At 39.3% G+C, this 13705-nt stretch overlaps 1 pseudogene across 1 annotated transcript in view; it reads right to left on the reverse strand.

The window, feature by feature from the left end:
* Nucleotides 1-13705, reverse strand: part of LOC309801724 (piwi-like protein 3) — a 34871-nt pseudogene that overhangs the window by 6441 nt on the left and 14725 nt on the right. Inside the window, exons 4-8 of the transcript in view lie at nucleotides 7898-8024; nucleotides 7574-7691; nucleotides 6746-6860; nucleotides 5391-5569; nucleotides 4877-4949 (exon numbers count right to left, since the gene is read on the reverse strand). The product of the transcript in view is annotated as a piwi-like protein 3 (transcript). The remainder of the gene's footprint in view (nucleotides 1-4876; nucleotides 4950-5390; nucleotides 5570-6745; nucleotides 6861-7573; nucleotides 7692-7897; nucleotides 8025-13705) is intronic.

Below are 13705 nucleotides of genomic sequence, written 5' to 3' on the forward strand. Positions count from 1 at the left end.
AATTCACCACACTAACCAGTTTTTTTGAAAAATATAAACAACCTATTTCGAACTTAGTGGCCCACTCTAGCCCATGGTGTTCTCCTAATATTTCCTTAACCGCCAGCAAATCTCTAATAATGAACTCTATTTATTCCTAGTGTTGTTGAGACTTACTCTTTTTCTTTATTCTTGACAGTATCTAATTTTAACTTTTCCAAAGCTTTAGATTTATTTGCAGATTGTTTTCTATTTAGTTTCTCTTTTTACTGTTGATTTCATTCATTCTATTTTACTTTGGTTGACTTGGTTCTTGGTGCATTAAAATCTAGACTTCATTCCCAGTGTATTCGTCAAGGGCTGTTGGTCTCATTTCTAGTTTGCTGTGTCACCCACGTTTTGATGCCTAGTACTTATTTATATAGTCCCTCGGTTGTAAGAGTTTAATAAATTTCCATTATTCTCTCTAATATCACTGTTACTTAAAAAAATAATGGTTTCTTCAGGTGTACGTGGTTTAATGATTTCTAATTGTAATGTACTGTGGTCAGTGTATGTGGTCGATAGGATCCTGGTCCTACATTATTTGGCTAGGTTTCTCCAAGCCCAGTGTGATCAGTTGAAGACAAAGACAAAATGAACTTATAGATGCACTTTTAAAGAGCACCTAATCTTTTGAGTCCATATTTTATATACACACACACACACACACATGCATGCCCACGTGCACGCACACATCTCCCTGTCTCTCCTTCCTCTCTCTCTCTCTCTCTCTCTCTCTCTCTCTCTATATATATATATATATATATATATATATATATATATATATATATATATGTGAGTAGGTTAATAGGTCAAGCTTTTAGGTACAAGTTTAAAATCTTCTAGATTCTGTTTTTTTTTTTTTTTAAATCTGCTGATCTGAGTTTCCTGAGAGTGGTCAGCTAATATTGTCTCCTAAAATTTCAGCTTCTGGAATAGCATGGACCTGTCTCCTCTTAAGAGCTATTCAAGCTGATGAAGATATAGAAACATGCCTGTTTCAGGCTCAGCCAGTTTAACAAGGCAATAAAGAATGATAGGATTAAGATAGGAGAGAAGTAGGGACCCAGAGAGGTGATCCCAGCAACTGAGGCTGCATTCTCTCCTGAGGTATCTGCCCATCCCAGTAAACATGACTGAGAGGTTGGGAGGCTCTGAAAAGACTAACAGCCTCTCCTCAAAGAGGGAGAAGGACAGAAATCAAAGACCAGGTCCTGCCAAGGAAAGGGTACTCGTGTTAAATCTTGAGCCTACCACTCTAAACAGATTCGATTTATAATACTATGCTTTAAAGACATGAAGCTATGAGAATGTTCCAGCTGATGGTGGGTGTGTACCACCTTGGTATAACCATTTAGAAATCTGATTAGCAGCATCTAGTGACAAGGAACATTCTTCTCCCAGGTACATCCCAGCAGAAATGCATACATATGAGCACTAAAGACAAGTACAAAAGTAGTCATGATAGTAGTCATGATTATTTGTAGTAATAGCAAAACTACAAATATCCCAAATGTTTGACAATAGGATGCATTAAGTTAAAAACAATGGGTTACTATCTAGAGCAAGAGAACAAAAAACTACAGCTACACCCAACAAAGATAAACCTCAATGCTGAGCCAAAGAAAAACCAACACAAGACTGAAGCCACATGGCTCTTTAGGTAAAGTTCAAGAACAGACAACATTAAGCTATGGTGATAAGAAGTCAGGGAAGTAGTTTCTTTCGTAGGATAGTGAGTGTGAAGGGGACAAAGTGAGCATCCAATGAGATTAAAAGATTATGATCCATTAAATAAGAATCCATGAGTCTGTGTTTACATAAGTAAGAATGAAGAGCTCTTCCTTATAATAAAATATCAACTAATAAATATAGAAGGGATATTGGAAACATAGACATCACTATTTGGTGAGACTATGTTAACTAACAACTGTTTCAGACAAGAATCCTCAATGGATGCTAAAATTAATGAGTGAAACTTCAATGAGAAACAGAACATTTGCATAGTCTCAAAGTGTCGCACCATAATAACTTTAATCAATTACAAAGGGATAAAACAGTAACTTTATAATGGTGAAACCTACCAGACCTCAACTTAATCAAATGAGCAAAATTACAATGACCAGTTAATACAGCAGAAACTAACACAACACTGTACATCAACTAAACTCTAATAATGATAAAAAATTATTACATGGAGAGCTGATGACTTAAACCATGAAAAGAAAAAAAAAAGACCAGTTAAATCAACATCATGGTCTTCCAAATATGATGGATTTAGTAAACCATAGAATACTTCTGTGATATTCTGCAAGAATGCATTACCTGAATCTAGTCATAAGGAAATGGGCAAACCTATATTGAGGATTGTTCCATAAAATAACTGGCCAGTACACTTCTAAAATGTCAAGGCCATAAAACCCAAAGACAGATTGAAGATACTTCCCAGATTAAAAGAAGACTGAAAATGCCTGTTGGTTAGATGCCTCAGGTGACCCTTGATGGACCAAAGAATTTATTTTGCTGTAAAAAGGAATGATTGGAAGAATTTGGATTAGGGGTATAGATCAGATAAATGGCTCAGGAAAAAACATATATATACACATGTAACTACTATGAATAATGACACGTGTATATATATACATATATATGTATATATAGTGAGAAGGAAAGAATGATTATATGTAGGTAGATATAGAGAGGGAGAGAATGATTATAGGAATGTGCTAAAATTTACTGGTTGGGAAATCTGGATGATGGTTATTGAGAGATTTGTACTGTCTTTGCAACTCTTCCTGTAAGTCTGAAAATATAAAGTGAAAAGAAAAAAGTTTTAAAATATTCAGGAAAATAGATAGTGGAGGTTTTAGATTGGATTGGTGTGTACTCATTTTTAAACAGAAAATTTGTAAAAGATTCTCTATTTAAAATAACAGGGACTATGTTCACAGTTGCCATTTTTACTGCCAATATCTGATTTTGAGGAATAGGTTATTAATGTTATGTGTAAGAGGGCTATTTTTATTCTTTTAGCCTTAAATTATTAATACAGTGCTAGATTGCTTTTCCTTCCTGGTTTTAAAATTGTCTATAGTTTACCTATGCTTTTATTTCCTCTATTTCTGCCTTACTCCACCAGCTCACACGTTTATAGGAATTAAATTCTTTACTATTCCCAAACTATGTGAGTACTTATGAACTCTTGGTAGTGTTACCACCAATTCATATTAATATTTGGGAAGTTAATGTTTAATTTGGGATATAATATAAATATTTGACTTGATGTCTTCCCATCACATTCAGTGGATTACCTTACACAGCCTGGTTCTGGCCCCCACCCAGCGCCACACAGCGTTTGAAATTTGTGAGCCACATGGCTTCACCCCTGCTTATATACGAGAATTCCCCTCTGTTCCTGGTCTAGGGAGACTTACATTTGTGCCAGAAGATGTTTTACACATAATTTCCAGTTCCTATTTTATTGGTCATTCCCAGTTGTTTGGAATGCATAAGATTGTAGGCATGCTCTCCCCACCATTTGAAAAGATACCTTAAAATATTTAAGGGACTGCCCTGAATAAAAGATATTGTTCCAAAAAGCAAAACTAGGATAAATTAGTAAAAGTGGGGCAAATTCCCATTCAAGTTTCAGATAAACTTTCTTAAGAGAAATTCCCACAATTAGAAAGGCAGTCTTTCACTTTCTAGGCAGATGCTAAATGAACAAAGAAAGTCATGTGATGAGTTGGGATGCAAACCACCACCAAGGCCTCTTGAACTCCATTCTAACACGTGATGCTTTGCTGAGTCCCACCTGAGGCTTCCTTGACCTAGCTGAGCATTTAAGGCTACAGCACCAGAGAAGCATGAAGCATGGCATTCAATCAAAGTAACAGGAAGCAAGACACAGATTTAAGAACAGGATTTCAAAAGTAAGACATTTCATTTGAGTATAATAATGGCTCACAGAAGGTATCCTTCAGAGTAGCCTACAAGGTTGCTTGGTAGAAGCTGAAAGGAGAGAAAAGTCTAGGCTCTATGGAAAAGACAAGAGGAGGAATATCCTGGTTTCAGGATCAAGAAACAAAGATCCCTTTTAAGAGCATCCTGGGGACTTCCCTGGTGGTCCAGTGGGTAAGACTCCACGCTCCCAATGCAGGGGGCCCAGGTTCGATCCCTGGTTGGGGAACTGGATCCCGTATGCCACAACTAAGAGTCCACATGCTGCGACTAAAAGACCCTGCATGCCACAACTAAGAAGCCCACATGCCGCAACTAAGACCTGGCACTGCCAAGATAGATAGGTAGATAGATAGATAGATAGATAGATAGATAGATAGATAGATAGATAAATATAAAGAACATCCTGGATGATGAGGGAAGAATGGGAGATGAGTTTGGGAAAAGAATCCAAGGAAGAAAGGAAAAAGATGTTGCTTTAGTAATTCAGATACAACGTAGTGACAACAGATGGGAGAAAGGAAAAATCCCAAGAAAAATACCAGACAAAAGAAAGAACACTTACTGGAAGAGAACAGATCATAGACTTTGCAGGTTACAGCTGGACAGAGAAATGATGAATGTGTGCCTACCATAATCCATATTACTTAATATTTGTATGGTGTTTTTTAATCTGAGACTTAAAAGATAATTCTAAGTCCTCAAGCCTAAAAGAATGAGCATAACATGGTGATATTAAGTAGTAGCTTAAACCCCAAAGTCTGTATTCAGCTACATTATAGGGGTAAATTTATATTTTCTGGCTGGTTTAGGAAACCAATGGCAACATCCAAATTCTAAAATACATACAAATGCAGCTCACTAAGGACGGGGCACACATCAAATAGACACTTACAATCTGTGTTTTTTGTGAAGCATGTTTTTCAAAGGTGCTTATATAAGAATGGACTGTATCATCTGCTTCAAGCCTAGAAAATAAGTATTTCATCTATACTTCAAAAGTAATGAACAGTGAATCATGTCACATTTTATACAGCCAATGAAACATGATATAAAACAAGGCAAGATAAACTGCCAAGGTAAGTATTTCAGTTGAAGGTTTTTAAGACAAAAACAAGTTCAATTTTTGGAAACAAGACTGGGAAGTAGTTTTTGCTATTCCCTCCTCCCCCGTCCACTCATATCAAGTTGCTAATTCTCATGTCTTCAAGATGTAGCCCAATAGCCAGAAATCCATAGATCACAAAAGCCTGATTTAATATGTGTGGGCTGGAGCAGACTTTACTTTTTTGCTTACACACTTTCAGAGTTTGGATAACGTGACAGATTCCTACAATTTAAGAAGTTTTTCCACTTTCAAATTGCCAGCAATCGATTTTGAAATTGTAGATAATTTCTGCTCTACTTACAGTTTTGCATTTCTGACAATTATGCCCATTTTGGGTGTGATTTTCTGTAGATTCTGCTGAAAGGTAAGGGCTGTTCCATAATTTCCCTTAGTGTAGAGTATTAGCCAATGATCCAGTGACATTGCTCTAAGTACAGGTACCCTTGTGTTTCTTGACCAATCTTCATTATGGTTGTCAAACTGGAAGAGAATTCCAAGACATGGTATAAAACTTCATTAAAAAAAAAGAAAACCAACATCATCTAATATGCAAAGGCAATTATCCATTTACAATCCTTTCCACTGTAAATCTGTGCTATCTCCCATTGAAACATTACCATTTTAAACTTCAGCCATGACAAGATTTTTTAAGTACTTTAAAAATAAGTTTATTATAACTAATGAATACAAAAGCTGACATGTTTTCAAACATGTTTGCAAAAAAAGTAAAGCCCTCCCTTGTTACCCCTCCCCACAAGATACAGAGTAAGAACTTGGACAGAGTTTTACATGAAATCTAAACATGAAATTCTCATTTGTCAGTTGATCCTGAAAAGCTCCAACACATTATATTCTAGGTAAAGGTCCATTAAAATTAAGAAATCAACAAACCACTTGCTTTCTACTGTCATTATAATGCTCATTCAAAATGCTGAAGGACAAGAACAGGTAACATAAGATTGCACGTGACAGATATTCAAAGTTCACGGATCTATGAAATCACGAACAACTGAGATGAGAATCCTGGGGGTGGAATTAAACGCTGACTTAAAAAGGCAGTCCAGGTCTTCCCTGGTGGTGCAGTGGTTGAGAGTCCGCCTGTTGATGCAGGGGGCACGGGTACGCACCCCGGTCTGGGAGGATCCCGCGTGCCGTGGAGTGGCTGGGCCCGTGAGCCATGTCTGCTGGCCCTGCGCGTCCAGAGACTGTGCTCCACAGCGGGAGAGGCCGCAGCAGTGAGAGGCCCACGTACCGCAAAAAAAAAAAAAAAAAAAAAAGGCAGTCCAAGGAAATCTATGTACATTGTAGTCTTTCACATCTGGTCTAATGTCAGCTATTTTTCCTTAAGATATAGGTTAGTCACACTAGAATACCATGGGTTATTATGATTTTAGGTATTTGACTCTTAAGGATACATTTGGAAGATCATTTTACTATGAGAGAATGTGCACAATACTAATAAAGATATAATACAGAGTCTACTATATGCCAAGCGTGTTACCTGTATTCTTATTAAATGATGGCTTGTCCTCTCATATGGAAATGACAGGTAGTCTGAAAACAGCAGTCATAGTTATGACATGACCGAGTTAGTTCCCCTTTGGGTTGTTACTAATTTGACCCAACTTTGACGTGACAATTCTGCAGCTGTCTTACAATTCTTCTTCCTTGATGAATTCTTACATCTTGCAAAATTCTTCCAGAAAAGAATAAAAACTCTGTCTCAAGTTCCAAATTCCAGTCTCGAAGCTCCTTTTGCACAGTATTATTTCTGAAAGAAAAAATATTTCCACATGCTCAAATCCAAGAAAATATGCAGAGGCAATTATCCATTTGCAAAACACAAGTCAGTGTTCCTCTCATCTAAAGTTCCTTATTGCTTGTGTTTTGTGTCAAGATGCTACAGGTAAACTCCCTAAGACTCAATCTTGTCTTTGTTCTCACATTTGTGCAGACACTTAGAATCTATTTCATTCTTAGCCCCTCTTGGCCTCCTCTGACACTGCAATGACAGAAAAAAATAGAGTTGCACCTCCCCACTCCCCAAATATCACTTTCTTCCCAATCGTCACTTTTTTTTTTTTTTTTTTTTTGCGGTACGTGGGCCTCACACTGCTGTGGCCTCTCCCGTTGCAGAGCACAGGCTCCGGACGTGCAGGCTCAGTGGCCATGGCTCACGGGCCCAGCCGCTCCCCGGCATGTGGGATCTTTCCGGACCGGGGCACGAACCGTGTCCCCCACATCGGCAGGCGGACTCTCAACCACTGTGCCACCAGGGAAGCCCCAATTGTCACTTTTTAATTGAAGAATCTGAGATGCCAAGTGATCCACACAGGTCTCCACTTCACACACACAGAAAAGTAGCACTTACCCTGTGCAGCTTGCAGGATCTTAGTTTCCTGACCAGGGATTGAGCCCAGGCCCTCAGCAGTGAAAGCATGGAGTCCTAACCACTGGACAGCCAGGGAATTGCCACGCACTTACTCCCTTAAAGCATCCATGAATGTTAGCAATTTATGCTGCCTTCTACCTGGATCCATCCTCATATAGGTGGACTACTCTCTCATCATTCTGTAGTCTTTATGCAGGTCATCCGTTAAGCCTTAAAAAAAAAATCCGAAAGATAACACTCCAAACTAGCAAGAATAGATTTCTATTAGAGAAAACTTAACTGTTGTATCCGGAAGAAGAAGAAAATCAGAGAGAGCAAGTCTGGGTCATGTGGAGTCTTGTGAAAATCCTGTAAAGTAATATTGGTGACTTTAAAGAAGGGCTCTCTTTTATGAAAATGGTATAAATCCACAGTACCTGTCAGGTGGCATAGCTCAGGAACCAGCATTATAGGTTGATGGAGTGTGTCCTGTCGGCTCATTTTCCATTTGCCCTTGGTGATCAAAAGTGGCTGATTTAAGGTAGTGACCACTGTACCACAGTGCTGTTCAACAGAAAAACGAACACTGGCATGCCTATTAGCAAAACCTTAGTAACATCAAATAAATAGGTACAAAAGTGCATTTTCGGATCACAAATGGAGGCCTAGAGGTGTGGTGATATTGTTTCCCCCAGTTTAAGAAAGCCTCCAAAACACTCTTAATATTCTCTTAATTTGATGTCCCAGGGATCACTTATAAACATAGATGGCCAAGGAGAGTAGAACACCCACAAAACATAATGGAATCATTGTGCTACCCTTTTTATTATAGATGTAGATGGGTGAGACTTGTGTAGTATGTTTTTCTCACCACAGTAATGCCTTGAAAGTTTCTAAAACATATTGAGAATTTTCAAGAGGATTCCTCTACTAATGGGGGACAAAAAAACCTGGCAACTTTTTAGAGTGGCAATTCCAGATCTATTCCCAACATTCCTCTTACTTTATTTCCCCTAAACCCTTAGTCTCTGCTTCCAGTAGGGAAAGGCATCTTCTAAGACATCACATACAGAAGTTCCTATCCCTAAGGCAGCAAATTCTTGTACAACAGAGTGACTTTACTCCCCAACACAAAGTGGAGATTCTTTGTAGATCTTCCTAAGCTGCTTATTAGCAAGGTCCTCATCAATAAGTTAACCACATGAATTCTGGTATCATCTGTCATTTAAGCATCTGAGAGCTTCAAAAGGAGTTCCAACTTTGGGCAAGAAGACTTCAAATCGAGGTTTCATGGCTCTTTTCTTTTCAAGCTGGGTGGCTACTATTAATTCTCATGCTATTGTTGCAGATTATATATTTTTTCCTTCAAGCACTGTAGTTATTTGAAGGCAGCTAAGATTCACCCCCTATTTCCTTGTCCTAGACCCTTCTTTAAGGAGGGCACTTGTGCAGGTATATACATGCATGTAGAATCATGGCATCATTTTAAGCTTCATCCACAGCTCCTATCACCCAGTTTATCAAAGCCTTTGGACATGCTCTTCCTCCTATAGAGAACTTTAGAAATCACACTTCCCATTTCTTATAGCTTTTGTAAAAAATAAACAAACCTCTAGGGAGGGTGGGAGGGAGATGCAAAAGGGAGGGGATATGGGAACATATGTATATGTATAACTGATTAAATTTGTAAAAAAAAATAAAAAATAAATAAAAATAAAAATAAAAAAATAAACAAACCTCAATTAAATAGAGTCAGGAGACCAGAGGGGGAGCTCTCTCATACCCTGCCATGATAGCAGAGCCCAACAGGAAGAAGAAAGACTTCTCTTCTTCCCAGGCAAGACCTTGGCCAATGAAAAGCCATGGTCTCTTTGTTTACTAAAGCCCTTCCAACTTTCTTTTCTCTTCTATGAAAGGGTTCTCCTGTCCTCCTCAAGTGGGACTTGCACATGGCTCACCAGGGTTGCAGACCCCAAATTGCAATTCTCCACTGATCCCAAATAAACCCATCTTTGCTGAAGAAGAAACCTGCAGTCTATTGTTTTAGGTCCAAAAAACAAATCAGTCCTGTTGTCCCTATTTCCATTATTTGAAAGGTAGGATTGTGCCTACTTTCTAATGCCTCATCTATGAATTCAGCAGTTTTTCCCAGATCTCATTATGAGACTCTTATGAGACTCAGCTCCTACCAGGGCATCCTGAGACTACCCTAGTCATTCAAATATTTCAGCACATCCATTTCACTCAAGTAAATCTGCTGGAACCATTTTCTTATGTTTACATGTAAGACTCTATATATCAACACATGCTGAGAAGGTAGTTTGCCTTAATGTGACACACTCTCTCAAATTATTACTAATCCCACTACTCTCTGATTCTAACATGCATGAATTATCTATTACAACCTATGTGTATGAACTACTATGTGTCAGTCATGGTGTAAGGTATAAGAGATATGTATTGCAAAGAGCAGAATCATAGCTCTCCTAGTCCTATGAAACTCATAGTCTATTGGGGAGGGGAGAGATTTATAAAAATCACCCAAATATATAATTACAAATTGGGATAAGTGTTATGAAATACAAGTAAATAACAGAAAAGGGTGACCTCACAGAGGCCTGATGTTGCAGGTCAGTGTATGCATGGGAGGGAGGGGTACTGTTGGGATATCCAGAATGGCTCTTTTTAAAAAAAAATTATGAAGTATTGTTGATTTACAATACTGTGTTAATTTGTGCTATATAGCAAAGTGACTCAGTTATACATATGTATATTCTTTTTCATATTCTTTTCCATTATGGTTTATCACAGGATATTGAATATAGTTCCCTGTGCTATGCAGTAGGACTTTGTTGTTGTTCCATCCTATATATAATAGTTTGCATCTGCTAATCCTAAACTCCCAATCTTTCCCTCCCCGACTCCCTCCCACTTGGAAACCACAAGTCTATTCTCTGTACCTGTGAGTCTGTTTGTTTCATAGATATGTTCATTTGTGTCATATTTTAGATTGCACATATAAGTAAATCATATGTCCATCGACAGATGAATGGATAAAGAAGTTGTGGTGTATACACACACACACACACAAGTGAATATTACTCAGTCAGAAAAAAGAATGAAATAATGCCATTAGCAGCAACATGGATGGACCCAGAACGGCTCTTCTTAATCAAAGATCTTTGAGATAAAATTTGTAGGATGAACAAGCAAACATCAGCCTAGGTGGAGGAATCAGCACACATAAACTGAGAAGGAGAGAGGTCCTTAACTCTCTCACAGCCTCACCTCCCTTACTTCCCCAGCTTGCATTCCATAGCCTGTCACAATCACGTCCTCACAAATGCCATTCATTCCTTCACTATGCCTTGATCATGCTACGTTGGCAAGTCTCAAACCCTGGTAAAACCCAGCTGTCTGTTCTGCCCATGCAACCAACAACCAAACCCTGCTGACTGGTTCTAGAGTTAGTCTGCCACAATCTAAAAGGGGTGTTCTGTTCAGATTCCCTAGTTATGCTTCCTACCCGTTCAAAAAACCAGCATTTCACACTTTCTCATCTCTTCTCAAATCTGCTATACATCTCCCTCATCGCTGCCCATCAACTAACTCAGCCAATGGTCTTGCTTCATACTCACTGAGAAGTGAATGTCTGAGGATTCAGACAGGAATACACTTATATTCTGCCCAGTGTTTGCCTTCTCTCTACACATATGTATGTTCTTCTTGCCCTCTGATTACTATGGAGGATGTGTCCTGCTCCAGAAAAGGGTCTGTAATCTCTACTACAGCTATGGATTCTAACCTCTTCTTTCCTTCAGGGATTTTGTTCCTATCATTACCCCTCATTTATCTTGCCTTCCGTATTAACAATTTCTCCTTCTCTAGTTATACCAGGATAAACACACACTGTAGTATTCTCTGACTTAAAAAAATCCTTCATCTACATAGCATTTCTCTTCCCTTCTATGCAAACATTGCTAAATTTTTCCTTCAGTACCCTCCACCTGGACTTCAATGCCCACCATTACACAATTTGCTCTTGGCAGTGAACTCCATGCTATGAAACTCAATATACTCTTCACTGTGTATTTTTCCCCCAGCTCTATTGAGGTATAACTGGTATACAAAAATCTGCCCATAATGTGTACAGTTTGGTGAATTGGGGCATATGTATACGCTCTCATTTAACCTCATCTTAACATTCTACAGAGACGCATATCTTTCTTTCCTGAAATATTACATTCTCTTGGTCATCTATATATTCTGCCTAGGTGACTGCATATCAAAATCCAAGACTAGGTAAGAGCTAATAATTCCCAAAATGAAAACTCCAGGCTTTACACCATGGGACTCCAGACTCATCAGCATGCCCAAAGAGCATACTTTTTTTACCCCCTTTGGCAGAGAGATGATACTGAACTCACCACATCTGTACACGAAAGAAAAGAGTGTCCACTTAGGTAGGTTCAGGCTATAGGACTGAATTTTAACAAAGAAATATGAGTGAAAGTAGTGCATTAGCCTATCACTTTCAGTCTAAGGGACCTAAGAGCCAGTATGCTGCTTCTACCTCTTTTCTTCTAACATGACAACCTTGGAGTCCTCTTGTTGAGATGGTAGAGCCACAAAATGGTAACAGATGAGATCACTGAGTCTCCCTGACTCTCATTAGACTTTATTCAAGCCAGAAATAAACCTTTTAAAATTAACTTACTGATATTTCAGGTTGCAATTCCATCTGTGCCTATCTCATCCCAGAACAATCTTATTACACTTATTACAACCAAGCCTTCACTATGTCCTCTCCATTTTCACCCACTTCTCCCATCCTGCTCCAGGCCACCATCATCACTTAAGTCAACTGATTTAATAACCTCCTCACTGGTTTTCCTGCCTCCATTTTTACCCCCGTACAGCCCATTCTCTGTATATTAGACAGAAATCTTACAAATATCTACATAATATGATTTTTTTTTCTGTATGCGGGCCTCTCACTGTTGTGGCCTCTCCCATTGCGGAGCACAGGCTCCGGATGCACAGGCTCAGTGTCCATGGCTCACGGGCCCAGCCGCTCCGTGGCATGTGGGATCTTCCCCGGACCGGGGCACAAACCCGTGTCCCCTGCATCGGCAGGCAGACTCTCAACCATTGCACCACCAGGGAAGCCCTACATAATATGATTTGACAATAAAATCCAATTTACTTCTCTAGAGAACACTCCAGCCTAGTTTGGGCTCTGGGTACACCATGCCCACCCCAAAAATAGTGCCTTTGTTCTACCTCTTCTCCCTCATCCGTACCTAGCTCGCTCCTTGCTGCCATTTACATATCAGCTTCGCAGAGAAGATATCCATGACCTTGCAGACTAATAGCCACCAGATGTTCTCCATAGTACCACCCAATTTTAATTATCTCCATATCCCTTATAACTATTAGAATAGTTTTCTTCTCGTTTGTCATCTCTCTGTCTGCCATGAGAATGCAAGTGCCTTAAGAGCTGAGAACTAAATAGTCTTACTAATGTATACCCAAGATATACAATAGGCACTCACTAAATGCTTTTGGGATTGAATGAACAAGTAATAAGTGTGGAACACAAATGAGGATAATGTCATAATAACCCTCCCTTGAAGGGATGTCAGAGGGTTATGTACCTGCAATTGTTCCAAGTAGCTATGTTTTGACTCCCAGTATAATACAAGCTTTCTTAAAAAAAGCATCCATCTATAAGTTCTTTCCATTTGCCACAAATATCTGCCATTCCTTCAATTACCTTTCTCTCATCTGCTAAAGCTAGAAAACCAACCTCACCAACTGGCCTGAGTTTATTTGTGAGCACTCAAATTAAAAATAGAGGAGGGAGGGCTTCCCTGGTGGTGCAGTGGTTGAGAGTCTGCCTGCCGATGCAGGGGACATGGGTTCATGACCTGGTGTGGGAAGATCCCACATGCTGCGGAGCGGCTAGGCCCGTGAGCCATGGCTGCTGAGCCTGCGTGTCCAGAGCCTGTGCTCTGCAATGGGAGAGGCCACAACAGTGAGAGGCCCGCGTACCGCAAAAAAAAAATAAATAAAAAATTAAAAATTAAAAAAATAGAGGAGGGACTTCCCTGGTGGCACAGTGGTTAACAATCCGCCTGCCAATGCAGGGGACACGGGTTCGTTCGGTGGTCCGGGAAGACCCCACATGTCGCAGAGCAACTAAGCCACCACAATGAGAAGCCCGCGCACCACAATGAAGTGTA

The sequence above is a fragment of the Mesoplodon mirus genome (assembly GCF_964341445.2).
Source record: "Mesoplodon mirus genome assembly, contig: SUPER_3_unloc_4, whole genome shotgun sequence".
In the NCBI taxonomy this organism is placed as follows: Eukaryota; Metazoa; Chordata; class Mammalia; order Artiodactyla; family Ziphiidae; genus Mesoplodon; species Mesoplodon mirus.